A 25700-nucleotide genomic window follows, 5' to 3' on the forward strand; every position below is an offset into this window, starting at 1 on the left:
ATCTCTGAACATACAGACACATATCATAATGATAATAATTGATAATATATTATCTGGTTTCTGCTACACTAAAAAATACTCCTTTAATTTTATTTCACAGAAGAGAAAGATGGCATGCCTCTCTCTTCTCTTAAACGAAGAGTTGTTCCCCACCTCCTGGCTTCTCTCCCTCCTTGCCTTCAGCTGCAGAACCCTGAGAGTGCCACACTTGGCATTCCACATCCTCCCCCATTCACTACATACCCGTTACACCTGCCCCCTGTCCCCAGTGCTCTCCTGAGTCAGTTTTCACATCAGTCACTTGTCATCTACCAAATGCCAAAACCAGAAGCTAACTTTCTTCCTTTTTCCACAGAAGCATTTGGCTCTATTCAAGCCCAGTTGTGTTTTTCTGTTGAATTTTGAGGAAATAATTCTGCTCAGTGAAATCAAGGGATTAAAAAAAAAAAAAAAAAAAAAAAAAAAAAAGAGGATGCTGCAAAAGTGAAGGCCAAAGACAACAGGCCTGGAAAGAGGGTGGTGGATATGGAGAAGGGGATGGGTGTAGTGGAACCATTGACAGGGGATTGGAAAAAAGGGACTCAGAGATACCCCAAGGCTTTGAGATGGAGTGACCAGAGAATAGCGAATTCTTGCTAAGCACAAGTCAGAAGCGGCGGGGCAGTGTGCTTTCTGACATGCTGGGTTGAAGGTGCTGGCGGGACTTCAAGGAGGAACTATTGCTAGACTCTGAATATTTGTGCCCCTCCAAATTCATATGTTGAAATCTTAACCCCCAAGGTTATTAGGAGACAGGACCTCTGGCAGGGAATGTCCTCAAGAATGGGACTGGTGCCCTTCTAAAAGCTCTGAGTGAGGTCCCCGGCCCCTTCCACCACGGGAGGACACAGTACAAAGATGGATGTCAACGAACTAGGAATCAGGCAGGCTCTCCCCAGACGCTGAATCTGCTGGTGCTTTGATCTTGGATGTCCCGGCCTCCAGAGCTGTGGGAAATAAGCTTTTGTGTTTAGGAGCCACCCTGTCCAAGGGATATTGTTACAGCAACCAGAGCTCACTAGGACTCCTGGTTAGCAGATCACATTGCTCAGTGGGTCTGAACAGTGGGGCATGCTCTCAGACAGAGGTGCAAATGCTTCCCTAAGGAAGTTTCCTAAAATGAGAAGAGGTTCTAAAACCTGCCCTTTGGGTGATGCCCACACTCAGACAGGCAGAGGAGGAGATGGAGGCCAAGAAATCTGGTGAAAGTCCAGATAGGCAGGAGGCAATTGAGGAGAAGTTAGGATGACATATTACAGAAATCTAGCTGAAAGAAAGTTCCAAAGAAGGCAGGGTAACATAACTAGATCTGATCCTTTTTCCATACTTCACATAGTGAACAGACTATGAAGTCAACCATATTTTATCAATATTATTAAAATGGAATTCAAATTACCTTTGCTTTTCAAAAAGGCAGGCCTTTAAAAATTTCCTCATAAAGATGTAAAGTGTGATCTTTCTAAAGTTAATCAGAGAAAGCAGTTGTATTTAGAAATGGCTTTCGTTACCTATTAAAGATCAGTTAAAAAACTGAAAAGTCACCAAAGAATATTTCACTTTCAAAAAAGTTAAAATGTATGGCATGAAAGGAAAATGACAGTTTATATTGGCAGCTGGTCCTGGTTTTATATTCTAAAAGATTATTAGGTTATTAGAGTTCCAACCTCACAATTTGACATAAGGACTATGTGAAAATGACCACAATTGCTCAATAAGTACAACCGGGGACTTTAAGTTGTGTCTTCCTTATTCAAAAAAGCTTCAAATTTGACATTTCACACACACACAAAATCACAACTTTTAGTTTCTTCCTGAGAAAAGCCCAAGATAATTAAAGAATACAATGTCCAACGCTGGGTCAAAAATATGAAACAAAACCCAACTTGAACAGTTAAATTGTTTATTCTGCAGAACTGTCCTTCCTCTCCTAGCTCTGCAGTGTTAACTGGCATCATTACTAAAAGACAGTTCTTTTCTCCCAATTAAATCTGCCTTTAAATATACTGTAAGTCAGCTGGCTGTGGGAAGCTACACCGCTCCTGACTTTCAGAGTGTTTTCTGCTGGTCGGGAATAAAGAATGACACTTTCCAGAAGAAAAATGTAAATGACATAAGCAGCTCCACAAGAACAATGAGCACACACCGCACTCTTTAAAAGGGGGAGCGTTGTAGGATAATTTGATTTGTTTCAAATCTGAAAATAATGAGAGTAAATTAAAGTGTCAAAAATTGAACATGTTAATGGGCTCTTCAGGGTGAGGAAAAGGACCTGGTAGCTAATATGCCCATTGAATGGCACTTGTGACAGTACAAGGCTTTTCTGTGAGTTTGGGGGAAAAAGAGTAACTAGTCAATGCTATTTTAATAATATGTATGAACATAATTCAGCTCAAGCCACTCCTTAACTTGTAAAACCACACATTAAGGAATTATGTGTAGTCTTACCAACGTTTTCTCTTGTAGTTCTGAGTCAATTAAACAAGAATAAAGTGACGGCAGATACATGCCTTTTAATAATGAATAAATGAACCACAAGTTCATTTCAATTATAAAGTGGTTAAAAGGTTTTTTAATAAAGGAAAACATTATTGGAAGAGAGAAATACTAGGTCACAATGATAAAAACAATTTTTTAAAAAATGTTCCCAGAATACAAGGTATATAACAGAGGGAGGATTTCAGATGTAGTACTGTAGCAAGACCAGACGTCTTTCTAGAGATTTCTGCTCTCGCCTTTGGCCCACTTCTTAGCCAGCTCCATTCCAGCAACCCCAGAGCTGTTACCTTACTACCCTTTTCCCAACAGGCTGTCTAAGCATACAAATTGGTCTTCAGCTTATAGCTCAGAATATTGGTACTCTAAGTTCGTACCAGAGAATACAATTTCAAACTCTACTTTCCCATCTTTATCAAAACTCCATTTATGAGACATTTGGAAAAATCCACTTGCAAATCAAGACAGAATCATCAGCAGTATAAAAGTCACCCTTCTGAGTCAGTGGTCCTGGAAACACTGTCCTAGCAGAGTGGACTGCAGAGACACATTCTCTTACACATATTCTGTCATGCAACTTGTAGAGTCGTGTTCTTGCTCCCTTTTAGAGAGTTTCAAAGCAGTTCTCATTGAGTTGAAATTTAATGTGTTTGACACATATTCTGCCTCATTCTGTGTTGTTAAGTCTTGGTAAAATGCTAGTAGTGCCCGGCCTTTTCACAAATCATCATGAGGTCTATGAGCACGGTTTTCTGGGCCTGCCCTACATGATGGGGCAGAGGGTAAATGGATCTTGTCCTTGGTTCTGTCCGTAGGTTCACCCACGTGTCCTCTGGGAAGTGGGAACCTTGAATGCTATAGTGTTCTGTTACTTAAAATAAACTGGATTGAATCATATGTAAGCAAAAAGAGTGTTGATTAAAGTTTTGCCCTATATAAATATAAAACTGGGGTCGGTAGAGTTGTGGATTTTAAGGGCCTTGGGTACAGTCTGTGGCCATGAAACAAGGAACCAGATGAACCTCTGATGGGTGAAACGCAGAGAGGGGCCTTGCGAGCTGCAAGCTCTGCAAAGCTGAGTTTTAACAAGAAGAAAAAGCCAGAGTATTTATACTAAAGATGCTGCCAAGAAGAAGTCACCCTGGCAAACTGCGGGAAACTGCTGAAGCGGGGTGATGGGTAGATGGTGGATCTGTGTAGTCTTCTCCCTACTTTTGTGTATGTTTAAAAGCTTCCATAATAAAAAGTCAAAACATTGAAAAAAGAAAAAAAGTCCCACTTAAAAAAAAATGAGGTCATCATATCCTTTCCTTCATGAGGCTTGAATTTACTATCCTACTTTGGAGAAAACAGATGATTCATTCGCCACTCAGTGGGGAGGAGGGATGCGGGAGGATTTACCCCATGAATGTTTTGAACACAGAACGAAGAGACCAGGGGGTAGGATGTGCATATTTTGACTGAAGGAGAAGATAACTAGAAAAGGAAGGCCTATTTTTATTTTTATTGAGGTATAATTTACATACAATCCAATTCAATGTTTATTTTTTCATGGCAATAGTCTGTTTTCCATTTAAAACATGTAAGATGATTTTTAAATGTGTGTCATAAAATATTTGTTAAGTTGTAAAATCTTGACGTAAACCTCTCTTCCCCTGGCTGCTTGGTCCTTCAGACAGAGGTGATGCCTGAGCTGTGACTACAGTGAAGAGACACTAATTATAAAGGTGAAATAAGGGTGACTCTCATTTAAACCTTAATTACCTTCTTAATAATACCCACATTTGTTTAAACAGCATTACTCCAATTCAGTCTATTAACTGGGCTGATAATATTTCTGATGAGTAGGTCTCCTTTTGCCATGTAAATTGACACCGAAACAGTAAATGTTTTTCTTTCTACTACTGCTAAATGAAGGCTAAGGTAAAATACAAATAAAGCAGTAAAATCTCGCTCTATTTTCATGTGAGATTTACAGACTTTTTTTTTTTTAAATCATATTGTAAATGACTAGGACAAAGCAAGAGGATCAAGCCCTGTCATCCACACAAGGAGCGATAAATCTGCGGCTACCGAAAGTGACACGGTGGCAGCGTCACATTTTTACTGGGTGGTCTCACGGGCTATTTACAGAGGCCACTATAGTTTCTGTTTTATTATTATTTTTAAATAGGCTAAATCTACTAACAAAAGTAACTAGTCTTCTTCAACTGAAATGCCACTCAAGATTTCTTTTAAAGCGATTTCTTCATTCAGACCTACCCAGGATGAATAACAAACCATAAAAAAAGTTTTATTAGTGATTCTACAGTCATGGAAAATGGGTTATGCTGCAGATCTAAAGCCAGAGCCACAGTTACTACTGCAGAGGCTACTAATGCATTCACAACACAACTGTATAATTATTTTCCCCTATGGCTTATGTTCAGGTTTTCAGTTTTCTTTTTTCACATCCAAGCAACACTTATTTTTTGTTCAGGTTTTCAGTTTTTTTTTTCACATTCCCAGCAACACATTTTTTTTTCTCAAAAAACAAAACAAAACAAAAAACCCTGATAATTCTGTCTCTTTTGTGATATTGATGTGAAGGTTTTTATCCAATACATATGTTACTCTTCGCATAAGGCAAAATTCCTTTCACGTGAAAACTTTTTAGTTGTTGCCGCGACAAACCACACGCATGAGAAACTACACTTCCATATAAGCTATTGCTATGGTACTTACTAGGCTACTGATTCAACATAAAAGGCAAAAATACTGTGGCCACTATACAAAGCAAGAGTTTTTCTTGTTTGTTATTCTCCAAGTACGAAAGTTTTCACTTTTTCTCTTTCCTTCTCTCGCTCACCTATTTTCAGTCCTTTAAAATTCCTAAAGGACTTCCTTTAAAGGTCTTAAAAATGCACTTTTTAAAAAGTTAATGTTTCCTGGTCTTAACAGAGGTTCCAGGAAAAGAAATCATGTTATTTCAAGACTTTGATGATCTAAGGAAGCCGGAATCTCCTAACGCACCTCATTCATGTTTTCCTAGTCACACAAAAGGCCATCCTGACATTACCCACATCTCCTCTTAAAGGGGCCAGTCTATTTCGACTCAGGAAATTCAAAGCACATTCCCGCCACCGCCCCCCTTCGTGGCTCTAGACAGCTTCACTTGTGAACAAGTTCTTATCTCGGGTGGTAGAAATCTGGGATCAAATTCAAGAACCACAGCTAGGATTTTGCAAGATCATAGAAGAATTTCCTCGTCTGGCCAGGATGATAAGCACTCGAACTTGAGTTCAGTCTCTGTGGAACAGAGTGTTAACTGTTAAATCCTCACAGACCACCCCTCTTCAGTGCAAGCCCAGGGAAGAGGGAGGACCCATAAGCCATTTATTTAAATTTCGATTTTCTTACAAAGACTAATCATTCACACATGCCATCCCCTGAGCCTGCAGTATCATTTCCAATCCCCTCCACCAAACTGTGTATTTCTCCTCCGTGAAAACTGAAGATTCATTTCTTCCATGAAATATTTCAAATACAGATTAAACTATTTCGCATTGTCATTATATTCCCTATATGATAACATATTTATAGATCTCTTCCTATTGTGAATTTATCTAACTTCTTTTCTCATTTTAGGCTCTGAACTTCACCAGAGAAACAGCCTTTGCCCCGCCATTATTTGTTAAGTGGTCTCTGAAATGCTTGGTAAAGTGTTATTTACACTACGGTAATGAGCATTTACTGGTAACATTAACCAACTCTATAAAGAGCAAGTCGCCTTTCATTGAAAACAGTTGGGGTACTCCCACTAAAATTCTCAGATTTTTTTCCTCCTTAAGCTATATTTCCTCTCATTCTGTCCCTAGAGAAAAATAACTGAGTTTTACCCAGTCTGCTCCCTCGAGTGTCAGAAGTGGCCTCCCCTCTTGTTTTTTAATAATAACACATCAATTAGTGCCCTTTTTTCACGATCTAGAGGGCTAGTCACCACTGTTGCTCTCTCCCTTTTGCTAAGTCCGTCTCAGCGTCTACACTGGCATGTTGTCTTTACCCGTCTGCCCTTCAAGAAATTGGCCACATTTCTTTTGTTTGTTTGTTTTAAGAGATGGGGGTCTCACTATGTTGCCCAGGCTGGAATGTAGTGACTCACAGGCATGATCACAGCACTCTATAGCCTGGACCTCCTGGGCTCAAGTGATCTTCCCACATCAGCCTCCCAAGAAGCTGGAACTACAGGGGCGCACCACTGCACCTGGCTGTCTTTGTTTTTGTTGGCCACATTTCTCAAGTGTTTGACTCCAGTACCCTTATTTCTCCCCCATTAGTGTACTCCTTCCTCATCAGTGATCTGATTTTGGTTTCTAACTAATTATGAGACTTGTTCTCCGCAAGGTCAGCAATGATTCTCTTCTTGATGATCCAGTGGCCTTTTCCACAACTCTATTCTCCTAGACCTCTCTGTTGCACCAGGCACTATTAGAACATTCTCCTTCCAGAAATCCTTCCCTTTGACACCACCATGTCATGCTGTCCTCCTCCTCCTTCCCACATGCTTTCTGCTCCTCCTCCTCCTCCTCTTCTCTCTCACTTGTGGATATTTCCCTAACTAGGTTCTTACCTCTCTAGCTTTCTTTCTATACACTGTGTCCTTCGGATCATTACTTCCATAAGTTAATGGAAGTATTTCTATAATCTGGGCATATAGCACGTACCAGACATGGTACTAAACATTACCCTCAAAAAGCATCTAATCTAATGTGTACGGCAAGCTTATAAAGGAACTATTACAATACCACATGAGTACTGCTAAAAAGAAGTCTTACCAAGCATTGTGACTGAACACAGGAGGAAAGCAACAAACACCGGGGAAGGTTTAGACAGTGAGAACTTCCTCGAGGAGGTAACGTGGGAACTAGAAGGTTTCCCAGGAGGAGAGGAGAGTAGTCATGGGGAGTGAATCGCAGAGGGAAAGGCATGGCAGCAGAGACCTGCAATGCGTGTTGGCTACACCGAAGGCATGGCCAAGCAGAGGGGTGGCATTGAACCAGGAGAGGCTGCCTGGGTTGCATCTCAAACTTATCAAGTCCAAGACCAAACTCAAGGGCCTTGTGTGCCAGGAGGACTATAGATTTTACCCTGTAGGAATGGGAACCACAAAAGGGCCTAGGATGATCAGATTTACAATACAGGATGAACGTTCAGGTGACAATGTGGAAAATGGTGGCAGGGAGGCCTGCTGGGGACAATTAACAGAGTCTTGGCAAGACATGGGTAAATCTATGGGACAAGACAGAGGCAAGGATCAGTTTCCACTCAGCCTTCTCAGTATAGAGGAGAAAACCAGGCCCAGAAAAATACACCTGTAAGCCTCATGATCATGTGTAAAAAGGCCAGGAATACAGAATGAGGCTTAGGACATTAAATTTTCGGTCAATGAGAAATGCTTTAGAAACTCTAAAAATGAAAAGAATAAAAAAGCACAATTTTACAGACTGCGTAACCAAACATGCAAGAAAATCTGTCTCAGGAGTTCACTCCGCCATGGCTGGGAGGCCCTTAGGAGGCTGTGCAGTATCACGTGGGAGATGAGCTTGATGTGGACAAGAGATGGCGAGAAATGATGGGCCCGGGGGAATGCATGTGCCAGGATGGCAGCATAGCCACTAGACAGGTTGCAGGGCTTGGTCATGCAACGAACGTGCCAGGTGCAAGAAGGAAGTTTAAAGAATGACTCTGAGGCTTTCAGAATAGGTGGCTTGGGTGTTGCCATTAACTAAGACAGAGAACACAGAATTAAAATATGCAGAAAGGAAGGGGAAGAGTAAGTTTCTGCATGACACGGATTCAACAGGAATGATGATGCCAATAGCTTGACCATTAGAGTATGGTGTCAAAAAAGAAATCACGGAAGGAACAGTTTTGGGGAAGATCATGAGTTCCATTTTAAAGTCACTGAGTTTGAATGCATATGACGACATCCAGCTCTCCTGCCTGATATGGGCAACAGAAACACTAGCTCTAACTAGGGCTTGCCTAGTGACGACTCCTACACTCATCTCCATACCCAGGATTGCACAAGTCCTCTAATTTGACATCTCCAGCTGTCTCTCTTATGTGTGTATATGGTGGCCTCACCATCATCTCAAACTTACCAAGTCTAAGACCAAACTCAAAATTTTCCCCCTCAACCAGCTTCCCTTCCACCTGTCCTGCTGATCAATGACAAAGTCATTCATTCAATTACCCAGTTCCTGGTTTTAAATCTCACAATCATTTGTAAGCCCTACTCTCTCTGTTCTCCCTCCTAATTAGTTGCCCCACATTCCTTCAACTTCTTGTTTTTTTTTGTTTTTTTTTTGTTTGTTTGTTTTTTGAGACGGAGTCTTGCTCTGTTGCCCAGGCTGTCACTGCAACCTCCGCCTCCTGGCTTCAAGCAATTCTCCTGCCTCAGCCTCCTGAGTAGCCAGGATTACAGGCACCCGCCACCACATCTGGCTAATTTTTATATTTTTAGTAGAGATGGAGTTTTGCCATGTTGGCCAGGCTGGTGTTGAACTCCTGACCTCAGGTGATCTGCCCGCCTCGGCCTCCCAAAATGCTGGGATTACAGGCATGAGCCACTGCGCCTGGCCTAACTTCTATTTGAAATGACTCCATTCTACGTCCTGATTTCTGCACACCAGGTTTCCAGACTCTTTCCCAGTTGTGTCCTCCTGCATCCTGGCATGTAGGATGTGTCAAGGTTAGCATCCTGCACCCTGCATCCTTATCCTGTCAAGGTTAAAATTTCTTCCCTGGCTCTGAATCCCTTCCTAAACTAGCTTCATGTATCCATTTGGACTTCTTTCTTACTGTGCTCAATATACGGGAATCCCCATTTATCTGTGGTTTTATTTTCCATTGTTTCAGTTACCCATGGTCAACTGTGGTCCAAAAAGAGGTGAATACAAATACAGACAAGAATATGTTTTGTGAGAGAGGAGAGAAAGAGAGAGAAAGACCACATAATTTTTATCACAGTATATTGTTGTAATTGTTCTATTTTATTATTGTTGCTAATCTCTTATAGTGCCTAATTTATATATTAAACTTCATAATAAATGTATTAGTCCATTCTCATGCTGCTAATAAAGACATACCCGAGACTGGGTAATTTATAAAGGAAAGAGGTTTAATGGACTCACAGTTCCACATGGCTGGGGAGGCCTCATAATCATGGCGGAAGGTGAATGAGGAGCAAAGGCATGTCTTACATGGAGGCAGGCAAAGAGACAGCATGTGTAGGGGAACTGCCCTTTAAAAACCATCAGATCTTGTGAGACTTATTCACTATCACAGAACAGAATGGGAAAAACTCGCCCCCATGATTCAATTACCCCCCTTCCAGTCCCTCCCATGACACGTGGGGATTATTACAATTCAAGGTGAGATCTGGGTGGGGACACAGAGCCAAACCATATCAATAAGTATGTATATACAGGAAAAACATATGATACATCAGGTTCATTGCTATCTGTAGTTTCAAGCAACCACTGGGATCTTGGAATGGAACCCCTGTGCATAAGAGGGGATTGGTGTCCTAACTCAAAGCTGTCATGCTAGGTCCAATGTGCAGGTACTGTGCTGTGGCTTTAACAGCTTTACTGACTTTCACAATGTCCCTCTGAGGTAGAAACCTCACCTTATAAGAAAGAGTGAAGGGCCAGCCACAGTGGCTCACACTTTGGGAGGCTGAGGCAGGTGGATCATGACGTCAAGAGTTCAAGACCAGCTTGGCCAACGTGGTGAAACCCTGTCTCTGCTAAAACTACAAAAATTAGCCAGGCGTGGTTGCAGGTGCCTATAATCCCAGCTACTTGGGAGGCTGAGACAGGAGAATTGCTTGAACCTGGGAGGTGAAGGTTGCAGGGAGTCGAGATCGTGCCACTGCACTCCAGCCTGGGCAACAGAGTGAGACTCCATCTCAAAAAGAAGAAGAAGAAGAAGAAAAAAAAAAGCTAAGGTTCCTAGAGGCTACTCAAGGCTACCCAGCTGCGAAGTCTTACAGACAGGAAATGGCCCAGGTCCCTCTGCCTCTCAGCCTCCACCTTTTGCCACCAACGGGTCCAGCTCCACACACTGCCCTGTGAGCTCTGTGGGTCTTATCTTCATCATATCTAGAATGCCATTCTCCTGCTATTACTTGCAGGAGATTACTTGGCCTCCCAAAATGCTGGGATTACAGGCATGAGCCACTGCGCCTGGCCTAACTTCTATTTGAAACGACTCCATTCTACGTCCTGATTTCTGCACACCAGGATTCCAGACTCTTTCCCAGTTGTGTCCTCCTGCATCCTGGCATGTAGGATGTGTCAAGGTTAGCATCTTTGTCCCCAAATGCTCTGGATTTACTATTAATAAAGATATTTAGTCTTTAACGAATTAAAATGTACAAAAAACAAAAAGAAAAACAAGTTTTTGCGTCACAGATTCAACAGTCATAATGATTCTGATGGCTTCCCTATTAATGTGTGGAGCCAAAACGACAGGGTATGACACAGAGTGATGTGTTGAATTATATCCTCCAGAGAGACATGTTGAAGTCCTAATCCCCAATACCTCAGAACGTGGCCTTATTTGGAAATAGGATCCTTGCAGACATAATCAGACGAGGTCACCCTGGAGTAGAGTTGGCTCTTAATCCAGTATGACGGGTGTCCTCACAAGAAGAGATGCACAGGAAGAGGTTGGCCCTGTGACGACAGGGCCACAGATGGGAGTGATCGTCTACAAGCCATGGACACCAAGGATTGCTGGGAAACATCAGAAGCTGAAAGAGACAAGGAAGGATTCCTCCCTAGAGCCTTCAGAGGGAGTACAGCCCTGCCCACACCTTGACTTCGGACTTGTGGCCTCTAGAACTGTGAGATAATAGCTTCTCGTTGTTTCAACCCACCCAGTTTTTGGTTCTTTGTTACAGCAACAGTAGGAAACAAATAAGCATGGGAAGAAACGTCCCTTGTTTTCCACATTTTCTCTTCTAAAACGTGTAAAATACACACACATACACAAACATTTCTTTCAACTACCCAGTCCTACTAGACCTCATTTTATCCACGTGAGGGCCAACAGTCCACTCGTTATGAGACAATCTGGAAAATGGCATTAGGGTATTACCATGTTATATTGATCTATCGGTATTTTCTTAATTTTGTATGTGTACATGGTCATATCAGATCATTAAGGAAGCCACTCCAATAGAATGATGGCTCCTTCTTAGCTGATGAAAGAGATACTGCTTGAGGTGCAGAGGTGGAGATCCTCAGGTGAGCCTGCCTCTCACACCCCACATTCACATGACGGATAGAAATCACTCACGCCGGATAAAGTGTTTTTCTTTTTTTAACCTTAGGATTCTGTGATATCTGGAGCCAATACGCACGAAGGAAGAAGTTTAAAACTTTCCGTTTAAACCACTTAGAATGAGAGGATTTACAAAGATCCTGTTTAATGTTCAGCTGACACATTGTCAAAAACATTTATCATGCAACCTTTTGAAGTTTCTTCCACTCCCTCCTAGTTATTAAAGCTTGGATTGCAGTTAGTTATCAACAACAAAGCATACACGTGATGGTGTTTTTAGAGTCAGCCTTTCAGTTTGATTTCTGAACTACTAAGCAAAATTCAGTTCTCCTGATGAGAAAAATGATTAGTGACCTACTTTTCATGCTGAATGCACAAAACCATTGATTTCTGAAATCACTTCTATATGGACCTAGAGATAATGCAAGGGACATGGAAATTTCATTTGTATCATAATGCTCCAAACTGCAAGAATTTTCAGATATAAGAATCTGCCACTTCAAGTGAGGCTGTAATTCTTTCAGTGCAAATGAGGAAATAGTGACCTACATTATTGAGAAGATTCCTCTGGCAACTTAATTCCTAATGTAAATTTCTTCAGATTGAGAATAAGCTTCAGTTCGTGTTTTGGCAAGAGGAATAAAACTCTTTCTGAATAATTCAAGCGAATACTATTTTTTGAGTCTGTACAATGTATTAGAAGGTACAGAGTTGGGTAAGACATAGTCTCACCTTTTACGGCACTTACATTATCATAGAAAGTATGTGATAAGGACAAAAAGCAGGAGAGCATGGTAAGTGTGTTAAGTGTTCAATCGAGAGAACAAAAAGAAAAAGGAAGGACGGAGGAAGACGTTCAATGACACCACAAGGAAGCAAGCAGATAAATCCAGAATGTGGGACATTCTACAGGACAACTGACTTGGTTTCTGCAAGAAGTCAATGACATGGGAAAAAAGTGAGGAAGGGTCTGCTTTAGATTTGAAAAGACATGAGAGCTGTAACAATCAAATGTAATGTTTGGATCCTGATTCAGACAAATCAACTGTAAAATGGCATTTTAAAGTTAATTTGGGATACTTGGTTACGAAGTAAATATTAGATGATACTAAAAGATAATTGTTCACTGTCTTAGGTATGACAATGGCACTGTGACTGTGTAAGACAATGCCCGTGGTTTCTGAGAGGCATTCTGAAATACACAGTGTAAAACGACTTGATGTCTGGAATTTGCTTTAAAATATTTTAGCAAAGAATGAGGGGGAAAAGACAAAGTAAATGTGACCAAATCTTGATAGTTACTGAAGGTGGGTGACAGGTACACAGGAGTTCATAGTACTATTATATCTACTTTTGGGTATGTTTGAAAATTTTCATAATAAAACTAAAAAAGAAACAAACATTTTATGTACAGTAAAATGATATGAGAAAAACACAAAGAGATTGGGAATGTCTTCAGGAAGGAAGCAGTATTTGGGAAAAGCCTTGAATAATAGCTACAGTTCTGAAAGGCCTAAGGTGGAAAGGGGAAAGAATTGTCTGCCAAAGAAGTTGCATTTGCAAAAGTAAATACAAGGAAAATGGGGGTGTGCTCAACAAAGGGTGTGCAGTCCCTGGAGCACGACCTGGTATATGTGAAGGGGAGGCAGACCTGAAAAGAGGAGGCCAGAGCACAGTGAACTTCAGAGCACAGGCTTTAGTTACACTTAACTTGGTGAAAAGGAGAGGGGCTTTTGTGCAATGCCTAAAATCAAGGAAGATACACACAGTTACTTCCTAGACATTTGCAACATGTGTCCCAGGCTTAACAGGTTCAAAACTGGACATCTTATCAGTTTTCCCACTTTATTTCCCTCTCCTTCCACTCACCCCTTTGCCTCCATCTAATTATGTTCCTATATATTCAGATCTAGATTAATGGAACCCATATTCATCTAGTTATCCAAATCAGGAACTGCGAGGACACCCTTGAATTTTCTCTGCCATCTAACCATTTACCAGCCTTCCAAATATTTCTCCTCTTCAGCCCTATGGCCATTGTCCTTGTTTCTTTTCCTCTGGACAATGACTACACTCATAGATCTCCTCATTCCAATTCATTATTGCCAGAGCAATATTCCCCACCATCTTCAAGTTTTTCTACCTCACTGCACAGTACTGCTACCACCCACATAATCCATCAAATTATCCAAGGCAAAAACTCAGGAGATCTCTTTGACAACTTGCTTCTATTCCACCTGTTCCCTCCAAAAGACTCCTGTTTATTTGCCACTAACCCCTGTGGATTCAATCTCTTTTAATTTGGTCCACTTCATGCCATTTTTACTGACATTCTCTGATTATATTGTCCCTTTTCTGGTCTCCGTGCATTCCTCTGGGCTCCCCTTGGTCTCATCTTCATACAGCAGCCACTTATTTTGGAAGTCATTATTAGGAGTTACCATTGAATCCCTTCGTTCCCTCACTTTACCCTGCCACATTCAATTTTCACTAGGAGTAGCACATGATGAATAGAAAATTATAAGTCTTTGACAAAGAAAAACCTTAAAAACAGGCATAACCTACCCACTTCTCTCCATCTCTAGTACTACCTCCTTGGTCCAAGTCATGGCCATCTTTTACCTAAAGATGACTCCAATAGCATAGCAGTCTCCATCTCCCTCCCATACATTCTACACGTCAGGTCTGTCCATTCATCTCTCTTACCTGCTCAAAGATCTCCAATGACTTACAATTACACTTAGAATAATATCTAAGCTCCTCACCATGCTTAGAAGGTCCTACAAGGTGTGGCTTCCACATGCCTCTCAGGCTTCTCCTTGTACCAGTCTCCACTTTGGTCCAGCCACACTTGCCTTCCTACTATTCTCTGAACCTTACAAATTCATTACCATTAGCTCTTCCCTTCTTTCATCTTTAATCTTTCTGATTAAAGTTTCTTGTCAGGAACGTATAAGCATTTTCTTCTCACACTAGCAGTATATAAGGAATAGAAAAATATGTGTTTTACAAAGAAAAACTCTTAATATTGTTTTAACAGCTTTCAAAGTAACTTCAATTAAAGAGACAATGTGCAAGGTGAATCAGAACTTTATGCACTGTGTAAGAACTGGTGTGATTCCAAACACCCAGCATACTTAACAGAGGAATGCAAATAGTCAAAAATATATTATTAAGCACAAACCAAGACTGGTTCTTGGCAGTGTAGCCAACATTTTAACAGTGTAGTTGAAAATGTGTTCAACCATAACCTTTCATCTAAGGCTTTCCTTTGCTAATGAATCATGCCTGTAACTAAAACGCTAAGGTTAGCATGGCTTCTTTGAAATGAACCACCACAAACCAAACATCTAAAGCTTAAGATATAGTGTTTCTTTTCAAAACTGACAACCCCCCACATTTTTTTTTTTTTTGTATTACATGACCAGTCTTCTTGAAATAAGTGTGGTCTAGGAAATCTGACTTTTAAAATTAATTCTCAAAAATTCTATTTCCCCATTGATGTACTGTTAGTATGGTTTGTCAGTCCAATTTCTGAAATGCTAAGTCCATTTGATCTCCCATTAAGGGATCAAAACCTAATATCAATTTTAAAAATTTATGTTTTACTTTAGATTATAAAATAATACAGGCGAATTGAAGAAAAATGGAAAAGCATCAAGAGGGAAAAAAATTTCCATAATTCCTGCACTCGGATATAACCACTATTAGCACAGTGCCTTCTTTCCACATCTTTTTCCTATTCATATGAAACTGGCATGTTGGCTCTGTAGGACTCCCTGAGTGTAATTGTAGAAGCTTCTCTCTCTCATCTCCCACTGTTCCTTTAATCCTGCTTAGTGGAGACAGTTCTTCTCTTGCCCCTTGGTGAAAATTCAGAAGGGTGCCTTGATTTTTCAAGTCACTCTAGTCCTACAGTCACTTTAAATTGCAGACAAAGTTTTAATCCATTTAGATCGCTCTCAACCGAAATTTAAATGGTTCTTAAGAGCAATTTAACGTAAGGCAAGACATATCTAAAGAATTCCAGAACACCGTTATTTGACCTATCATCAAGGTACTTTTACTTCCTGTTTGTCTTTGACCCAGGGACTTGAACCCCAGTGGGGTGGTTATGGTGCCTGCCTCACACACCAATGTCCCTAATGATGACTAAGATTGGACTGGATGTGTAGGTGTCTCCTGGCCTCACCCTCCTAGTTGTTATATTCTGTTCTCCTCTGGGAATATCCCTCAACATCTGTTTTACCCTATTTCCCCGGCTTCAGCTCTTTGTTGCAGGTCTCTGTGCATTTTTCTTGGCCTGCTGGATGAATAGTCCCCTTCACTCTCATCTCCCTTCTGCAGATAAAGGTCAAAATAACAATAATCTCCCCTTCATAGGGAAATGAGATGCCTGAACTCCAGGTTCTTGCAAGAGAGTAAAACATCAAATCTGCAGCCTAATTCTAATAAAAAGATTACTTTAATTAACTAATAACATTAATAAAGATTTGCAATATATATGTTACAACAATTCTTAGATATTTGTATTAGTCTGTTTTCACACTGCTGATAAAGACATACCTGAGACTGGGTAATTTATAAAGGAAAGAGGTTTAATTGACTCACAGTTCCACATGGCTGGGGCAGCCTCACAATCACGGCGGAAGAGCAAGGGACATCTTACATGGTGGCAGAAAAGAGAGAGAATGAGAGCCAAGTGAAAGGGGTTTCCCCTTATAAAACCATCAGCTCTTGTGAGACTTATTCACTACCATGAGAACAGTATGGGGGAACTGCCCCCATCATTCAATTATCTCCCACTGGGTCCCTCCCACAACACATGGGAATTATAGGAGCTACAATTCAAGACGAGATTTGGGCGGGGACACTGCAAAACCATATCAATATTCAAATTTTAATTCATGGATAAAACCATCATCTGGTCCCAGGTGGAAACATGTGCTTTAGGTGTGTGCCATCAGTCCACATTGAGCAGCATTATACAAAACAGCTCTGAGAAACTTGATACTGCTTTTCCTGTAAGAACATTCTTAAGAACATCAGCTACATCTTACAGTTTTTCTTCCACTGATCTTTCTTTGCTCTGCAATATCTTCTACATTGCTACCAATGATCTTTCCAAAACAAACCTGACCTAGATCCTCTGCTGAAAAATCATCAGTAGTTCTTTTCTACCTACAGAATAATTTCAGACCCCTAAGCATGGCATATATTCTTGCTACTCAATGCCTGCTCTGAGAACCAGCAGCGTTGTAGGATCTTGAGCCCTACCCCAGACTGACAGCATCAGAGCCTACATCTTACCAAAATTCCCAGGTGACCTGCAGGCACATTCAGGTGTGAGAAGCACTTACACAGTGCACCCTTCACGAGGGTCCTACAGCTGAAATTCCTCTCCAGTGTCAGTGCTAGGAAAAGCTGTGCTTCTCCTGAGCACTTGACTTGGTTTTTATTAAGGACATGGGCTACTGAAATTTGATTTCTTCTTGTCTTTAGCTGCTATGAAGCCCAGGCCAAACATGGAGCTCTCCTTTTAGCAGCTTTATTGGACTTCATGGCGGGCATTTTGTTTATGAATTCTATTCTTGATTTTGTATTATTTTCATATCTTTCTGTTTTTCTGTGATTTTCTTATTAATTTTTATCCTTTTGTACCATATGCATCTCTCTAAGTCACCTGAAATACTTATGGGGATTTGATGAGGTATGAGCCCATGATATTTGTATGTGCGTAAGACAGCAAGGAAGTAATAAAGTCAATAAATATTTCATTTCCTGGCCTTTCCTTGCCCTAAATGGTATGTTTAACACCAGTGCTAACTTCTCCCAATCCAACACGTCTGTGTGTGCAGAAGCCTCATGTCAGATACTTTCCTCACAAACCTAGAGGTATTTTCCATAGAAACCTCTTATGTAAGAGGAATTGAAGATATGAAGGCAAGAGAGCATTGGTGGTAAGGCTCGTGGCAGGCTGGATGTCACAGTGGGAGGTCTAGGTTTCTCTGTAGCTTAAGAAGTGGGCTGGCCATCCAGGTCCCAGCTTACTCTGTGTCCCCGCTCTTTTCTAAATAAGGACTTTCTGCTGTTGGTCTTTCCTGTCATGAGCTGGACTCCAAAGTGGCAACCTTCATTAAAAAATGAAAACTGGGCGCTTCTGTCTAAAAACTAATTAATTCCTGTGGAGACATAAGACAAAACACAAACGGGTTCATGTAATGACAGTCAACTGCTTGTGATGGCATTCCTGGGTGAGACAGCATGGCTCGTTGGTGGTGACGAGTGGGTGGCAACCTGGAGCTTCACTTTCTAGCAGCGTGGCTGGAGACAAGACATGTGACCTCTTTGAACCTGTGTTTTCATCTATATCACAGCGAGACATTGGAGAGGTCATCTCCCAGCACTAAATTCAACTGTTATACGATCAATTGAGTTTCTAGTATTAGAGAGGTCATTTAGTCTAGTGGTGAAACCTTCAAATGCATGGTAGAGTAATGAAGCATTCAAGGTTTCCAGTCTGGCTGCCTGAGCTGGAATCTCTGCTCCAACTCTTTGCTAGTCATGTGACTTTGGGCAAGTTATTTACATTTTTCTGGGCCTCAGTTTACTCATTTGTAAATAGAGGAATAATAACAGTACCTATCTCATATGGTGGACATGAGGATTATTACATAAAAACACAATGTTAGCACATATAAGAGCTCAATAGATGTTAGTTGCTATTTTATCACAACTGGGAATAAGAAATGGGCAAACATACTTACCTACATGATTACATATCACACTTTTGTTAAGTTTTTGTAATTATTTTTCTTATGGAAACTCTATATTAGGGCCATCTAACTGTATACTGCTGACCAAGCTGGGACTCTCCAGCTTTTTAGAAATTCATCAAGGTTTTATCAAATGCCTGAGTCAAAGCATTTGTGAAGTCAAAACATTTTTAACATAAATTTTCATTCCCTCTATCTCCCCCTGCTATAGTCACAAAAATGAACAAATGGCAATAAAGTACAAGAAGGGCAAGAGGGTTGGGAGCTCATTCATGATCTTCTGGTAGAGCAGACAGATTCCACTTTCTGTTTCAGGTACCATGTCCGTTACCAAACAACCACACGACTGAACACATAACTCCCTCGACCCTTTGCCCATTACCAAAGTAGCATGTAAGCATGTACTCACTGCATGCATTTTGGCAAAGTACAAGGGTAGAAACAAAGCAAAAATAAAACACCACTCCCACTTTCCCCACAGCCAGAGGCACCTACTGCTCAGGTTAATTTGCATCACAGAGTCCATCGACTGCTGCGAATGCTGCATGCCCAGCAGCCCTTCCTTGCTTGGTCAGAGGGCACTGCCACCCTCACACCAACATCTGAGAGTCAGCATGTTGAAAGGGAGACTCACCACCACCCTCTGTTCATTTAACGGATAGGTACTTGAATGCCCATTGTGCTCAACAAAATAATTTTTGAGATGCCATAAGTAAGGAAAATCAGGGTATGAAATTAATGGTTCTGGCCCCCATGGGGCAATTATGACCACTTCTTCTGTAATTCATGGCTCTGATATACAGAAGATGAATAGTGGAACAAAAAATAAACACCTCCTTATCCACTTCTTTTAGATCTCTAAGGAGACTGAAATATTCTGTATTTATATGTCAGGTGGAATGCTGCCTGGAGAAATGATGGCTAACATTATATCTCAGGCAGAAATAGTTTCAAGTACTTTTGATTTATGGCATATTAAAAATGCTTGCAGAAATAACATAAAACAGGACAGGGCTATTCGCGTCACTATCCTCATCATGTAGTTACCGCCCTCTTCCATCTGACTGGCAAAGCCCAGACAAACATATAATTTCTGCTGTGCTGTGGGGCTTCAAAAGGGCTTTGAGCAACAACAAAAAAAACCCTCTGCTTTTTTCACCAGCAAATGTAAATAGTGACCAAAATAGTACTAGAAAGTAAGCTGGGTTAGAACTGTCTGGGTCCCGCTCTAATTTTCACTTTTGATGAGAAGATGTGAACAAAGACTCTGCCCTCTGTGTAGGTGGGTGCTGTGGGCGATACTCAAAAGCAAGAACCGAGTAAGGCAGAGAGCTGTGCTTATCGGCAGTGCAGAACTATAATGAAGCTTGCATTCATGCCAAAAATCACCTTTGCCAAGCGAAATTGGCTAATGTTGGGTCAGGAAAGAGAAAACTGGACGTAAAAAATATGAATGGCAGACATAAGGCACAAAATAATTGGAAAACACATTCAAAGTATAGCACACTGACAACCGAAACCACGGTATAATCACCATACATTGGTCGTTCTCACTTTCCCTGCATACTGTTTCCATTGCTATGCTTTACAGAAAGGTAGGTAGACAGTACATGGCAACTCAGGATTCTGGCAGCTTTATGGAAATGCATAATATGTGAGCAGGGTATGCCTTTCTACCAGCTAGTGGTGGTCCGGGGGGTTACCAGGTAGGCAGACAATTAGAACCCGTGGAAATCATTAAAATTATTATGTGGCCTTCTGAAATTGCTGTTTTTATTCTGGGGAACGCCAAATCCAAATCTGCACAGGATACAAATTATATTAACTTTGGAAACAAAAACATAAGAAAATCTAAATATAGCTAATGAAAACCTATACTGTCTAAAGAACAATTTAGAATTTATTTTAAGAGCTGTACCAAAGTGTTGTGCTACACATTGGTTCCTAGAAAACATACTCTTGTGAAGGCCAAATTCAAATATTTCACAACTAATAGTGTATTTCAATCCCTCCATTTCTTTAACAGCTATTATTCCCTCTCATGTCAAGTCAATTGACTTTCTTTTTTTTTTTTTTTTGAGATGGAGTCTCGCTCTGTCGCCCAGGATGGAGTGCAGTGGCGCGATCTCGGCTCACTGCAAGCTCTGCCTGCTAGGTTCACGCCATTCTCCTGCCTCAGCCTCCCAAGTAGCTGGGACTACAGGCACCAGCCACCACGCCTGGCTAATTTTTTTGTATTTTTAGTAGAGACGGGGTTTCACTGTGTTAGCCAGGATGGTCTCGATCTCCTGACCTTGTGATCTGCCCGCCTCGGCCTCCCAAAGTGCTGGGATTACAGGTGTGAGCCACCATGCCCAGCCGTCAATTGACTTTCCTTCTTCCATAAGTTCATCTCCAAGGAGCTGAAGAACACCAAAGCCACCTCTTCTCTCTGGGTCTGGCCAGTCTTCATCTGTCAATTGGATTTTGTTTTCTCTTTTAGGTCACCCTTCAAAAGGAGCCTTTGAATGTCAGTTCTGTAAGCCTTGAATATGCCCCTTGCCTAAATTATGCAAGTATCCTCTACCTTCCCCTCTTCAAAAAGGTTTGATGATTCCCGAGAATATATCCCTTTGAGCTCCAAGCATCATCCCTCTCCTGTCACTCTCTTCCATACATAGGTAAACACACATATATATATAGACATATATGTGTGTGTATATGTATATGTGCATATCTCTCTCTTCATGTACATATGTACATAAATCTTGCCCACAATGTAAAGATGTAACATATTTAGTTAATTCTGCTTGTTACATCTAATTTATTCTGGGTTGTGATAACCCAACTGATCAAAATGTGGAAAAGTCAACACTATATATTTTATGATCTTATTATTTTTTGGATCCATATGAATATCAAAGTTTTTTTAATAATCATTAGCCATTTAAATGAAGATGAACATTCTTTAATAGTATATATATATCTGTTGGTTTACTCTTGTCCCCTTACTGTCAGTTCAGAATGTGAGCCCAGACCTAGCATCGCTTTCTCCAGCTCCTAACAATTACATGACTTTGACGTCTTCATTCATTAGCCACCTGCGTACCTAGCCATACTATCAGTTCTTTCATTTTCTCTCCGAGCTTCACCTCCATTTTGGAAACCCATTTGACTACTCACAATAGTATTGTATTATTATTTGGAATTGATGCATGTCTGAAAAATTAAGCAATCCCATATTCTGGTAAAAATAGCATTACCAAATATTTATATACAAGAAAATATTGGTATATTTAGGCAGAAAAAAATAGTCTACCCTAGATGATGTTTATGGCACATGTAGGTACAATGGAGGATGAGGGGTAGGCAGGCTAGTGGAGCTGTTAGGCAGCGGGGAGCAGTTGAAAGTTTTTGAGTAGGGGAGCTGTATGATTAGACCTGAATGATATATGGTTGACTTATTTGCAATGGTAATAATACAAGCAGCAGGTGGAGCAGGAGCAAGGAGACCCAGGAAGAGTCCAGGGGAGAAGTAGTAAGTGTAAAGTGGATTAGGGTAATGGTAACAGAAAGGAAAGGAGTAATACAGAGCCAGGAAACAACTGATGTGATGTAGGAAGTGAGAAGGGAAAAAGTCAGCTGACACTCTCAGTCCAATTTAAGTCAGGAGTAATAAGGATGGAAGAGAAATATGCTGAGTTCTAGAGGCCAAAAGATCATCCATGCAGAGGTGTCTATTCAGTCTGGAACCTGAAGAGAAGCCAGGGTCAGGTGCTCAGTCGGGATTGTTCTGCAAGAGGAATTAGAGTTGAAATTGTAGGAGTGAGTGAGTTTGCTAACAGAGAAAGAATAGAGAGAAAAACAACATAAAACTTTGGGGCAGAATTTATAGTTAGAGTCCCTGAAGAGAAAAGAAGAGGCAGCAAATGTATTAATAACCATAGAAGAAATTTTTTTTTTTTAGACGGAGTCTTGCTCTGTCGCTCAGCCTGGAGTGCAGTGGCGCGATCTCAGCTCACTGCAAGCTCCACCACCTGGGTTCATGCCATTCTCCTGCCTGTCTCCCGAGTAGCTGGGACTACAGGCTCCCACCACCACGCCCGGCTAATTTTTCGTATTTTTTAGTAGAGACTGGGTTTCACCATGTTAGCCAGGATGGTTTTGATCTCCTGACCTTGTGATCCACCCGCCTCGGCCTCCCAAAGTGCTGAGATTACAGGTGTAAGCCACTGCGCCTGGCCAAGAAATTTTAAGTGTAGTGTAGAATCTGGGGAGTCAAGGGAGAAGAGAATTTCCAGGAGGTGGTTATCAGAATTGAATGCCAATCAGGGGAGTTAGGGGATTTGTGATTAACATTAACATCCTTACAATCATCACCAACATAACAAGATCACAAGAACAACAACTACTACTACAGTACTACTATTACTGTTGCTAATACTAAAAATATGTAGGAGGAAGTTGATTACTTCTAAGCATGTAGTTTTATTGGTTGATAGATGTAAATAAACAAATCAATTTCTTCATTCAACAAAAATTTACTGAGTACTTATACCAAACCGAGCACTGGGTATAAAGCAAAGAATAAGAAACGAATGCATGGTAAAAGCAGAGAATATAGGCATAGTCCTACTCTTTTTCTTTCTTTCTTTTCTTTTTTTTTTTTTTTTTTTGAGACAGAGTCTCGCTCAGTCGCCCAGGCTGGAGTACAGTGGCGCAATCTCGGCTCACTGCAACCTCCACCTCCCAGGTTCAAGCAATTCTTTTGCCTCAGCCTCTCGAGTAGCTGGGATTACAGGTGCCCGCCACCATGCCAGGCTAATTTTTTTTGTATATTTAGTAGAGATGGGGTTTTACCATGTTAGTCAGTCTGGTCTCGAACTGCTGACCTCAAGTGATCCACCCACCTTGGCCTCCCAAAGTGCTGGGATTACAGGCGTCAGCCACTGTGCTCAGCCAGCCCTATTCTTTTAAGAGTTCGATGGTTGAAAGAGACTGAGCGGGGAAATAGAGCGGGGCAGGGGAGGGACGACTTGGAGTCAAGTCAAAGTTTTAGGGAAAGACCTGAATCTGAAAAAGATTATTTAACCTTTATGTGTCTGAAATACTATATTGTGCTAATTGTACCGTAAGACTCATCCACCATTTATAATAATGTTTCTGCTGGAAAATGTGTTCAAAGTTTCCATCTGGGATACAAGGAACACATCCTTCCTTGCAATAGTCTTGGTAGCGTAATCAATTCAAAATGTGGGGATAATGATGAAAATGAGAAAAGGAACCAGGAGACTATAAGGAAAAAAACCAAATGAAGTGCATGATGCTGTAGAGGGGCATTTCAGGGACAAAGGGGTTCCAAGGCCCTTGCTAGGAACATGCTGGGGCAAGAAAGTGACAGGAATGGAAGGCTGGGAGTCATGCTTTCCTGACTACAGGTCTGGATTCTAGAAATCATTTATTATTGCCATCACCTTTAAATAAGAAGTTGCATTTAGAACCTTCAGAAGCCAGGAGTCTGTAAACAATGGTGCAAACAATTCAAACCCGAAGACATTCTCAGCTGCAATAAAATTTCTACTTACATGTTCCATTTTTTAAAATTCCTAGAAAAATGCTGCCTTTATGACTGGGCTGTCATTGGGAAATATAATTTGCTCAGCTAAATAAATCTGTATATTTCAGGACATGTAACCACATCACACTTACAAGTCTTTGCTATGAATTTAAAAAGGCTCCTTGCCCCTGGAAACAGCCTTTTAAAGGCTGTTGTGGGCCTCAGGCAAGTGGCTAGATGGGCGGTATTCAGCACACATGTCCTCTCTTTAATCTAGAATGATCTCACAAACACAAAAACAAGTCAGTCCCAGAAGAGAGAAGATTCTGCCCCTCCCACACAAAAAATACTAGAAATAGGACAAAAATAAGGTTTTGAAACTTATTTGCTGGTTTTCAGAACTGCCATATTATGACCATTATCCTTAATATTTATCTTTTCTTTTGGTTGGTTTTTCCTCCCTAGCTTTTGAATCCTAGCTCTTCCTTCTGGTTCCAGGGCTTAACCAAAAGGCAGATATTTGAAAGTACTTATTCGTGTTCAGTGTCCAGCACAGTGGGCCTACTTTATGGATGCTATACAGTAAATACAAAGCACTTCTTTGCAAAATGTTTGTTTTTCTTCTCAAACCCTGTATCCCAAACTCTCACAGCTTTTGAGTTTTAATTTTCCCACTCATGATTTCTTGGAAAGCAGCAGCTAGAGAATGTGTGCTCAAGTGAAGGCATGGGTGGCTGAAGGTGAAAATGTTTAAAAGGGTCCCTGACTTCTTGGCCAGGGAGAAATAAGCAACACAAAAGCAGGGAAGCCAAGTGAACTGAACCGTCCACTGATAGTCATTTAAGGTGGTGGGCTCACTCGTTAAAAACCAAATGGAACAACAACAAAAAAATCCTGTACATTTTTTTTTCTGATAACTTTTCTCTATTAATATAAAATTTGACTTGTCTCTTCAACTATCCATATATAACTAAGCAAAAGCACGGGGGCATAAATGTGATATTTTGCTATATTTTAACTGGAAGTTACATTTACTATTTAAATTTCAATCAAATATTTACTATTTTTGGCTGGGCGTGGTGGCTCATGCCTGTAATCCCACTCTTTGGGAGGCCGAGGCAGATGGATCACCTGAGGTCAGGAGTTTGAGACCAGGCTGGTCAACATGGTGAAACCCCATCTCTACTAAAAATACAAAAAAACTAGCTGGGTGTAGTGGTGGGCGCCTGTAATCCCAACTACTCAGGAGGCTGAGGCAGGAGAATCGCTTGAACCAGGGAGGTGGAGGTTGCAGTGAGCCGAGGTTGCGCCATTGCACTCCAGCCTGGGCAACAAGAGCGAAACTCCATGTCAAAAAAAAAAAAAAAAAAAAAATTTACTATTTTTTCTGTAGAATATAATCAGTGATGGGGTTTTTGCAAAGTGCCTCCTTCAACTCATCCCATTACACTACTATGTTTTCATGAGCCCCTTAATTTTAATGTCTATTTCAGTAGAAGTTCAATGAGTATCTACTAAACTCT

The 25700-nt window shown here is 40.9% G+C and overlaps 1 protein-coding gene across 50 annotated transcripts in view; it reads right to left on the reverse strand.

The window, feature by feature from the left end:
• Nucleotides 1-25700, reverse strand: part of CEP112 (centrosomal protein 112) — a 599014-nt gene that overhangs the window by 61278 nt on the left and 512036 nt on the right. Inside the window, exon 25 of one of the 50 annotated variants that reach the window (XR_010138342.1) lies at nucleotides 16477-16529. The exons of the other annotated variants lie outside the window; for them this stretch is intronic. The gene's annotated coding sequence lies outside the window, so the exon portion shown is untranslated. The remainder of the gene's footprint in view (nucleotides 1-16476; nucleotides 16530-25700) is intronic. 50 annotated transcript variants of the gene reach the window in all.

This window comes from Pongo abelii, chromosome 19, assembly GCF_028885655.2.
Source record: "Pongo abelii isolate AG06213 chromosome 19, NHGRI_mPonAbe1-v2.0_pri, whole genome shotgun sequence".
NCBI lineage: Eukaryota > Metazoa > Chordata > Mammalia > Primates > Hominidae > Pongo > Pongo abelii.